This window comes from Sceloporus undulatus, chromosome 2, assembly GCF_019175285.1.
Source record: "Sceloporus undulatus isolate JIND9_A2432 ecotype Alabama chromosome 2, SceUnd_v1.1, whole genome shotgun sequence".
In the NCBI taxonomy this organism is placed as follows: domain Eukaryota; kingdom Metazoa; phylum Chordata; class Lepidosauria; order Squamata; family Phrynosomatidae; genus Sceloporus; species Sceloporus undulatus.
Genome location: NC_056523.1, coordinates 169,933,514 through 169,933,963, shown reverse-complemented (window position 1 = coordinate 169,933,963; position 450 = coordinate 169,933,514).

The window sequence follows — 450 nt, the reverse complement described above, 5'->3', positions numbered from 1 at the left end:
TTTTTAAAAATAATTTAAAAACCCCAAAAAACCAAGACAGACCTAATGGCCACTGACTCAGCTTTCCTCCTCCTTCTCCTCCTCCTCCTCCTCCTCCTCCGCTGGCCCAATTCTGCCCTGGCCTTCAGGCACCCTTCCTCCGGCTCCTTCCTCCTCCTCCTCTCCTCCACTCCTCCTCCTTAGGATGGCTGGTGCGCACACGCACGCAGAGGGAAGCGGGGCAGGCGTGCAGAGGGAAGCAGGGCAGGCACACGCGCGCAGAGGGAAGTAGGGCAGGCGCACGCGCGCAGAGGGAAACAAGGCAGGCGCGCACGCGCGGAGGGAAACAGGGCAGGCGCGTGCACACAGAGGGAAACAGGGCAGGCGCGTGCACACAGAGGGAAACAGGGCAGGCGCGTGCACACAGAGGGAAGCAGGGCAGGCGTGTGCGCGCAGAGGGAAGCAGGGCAG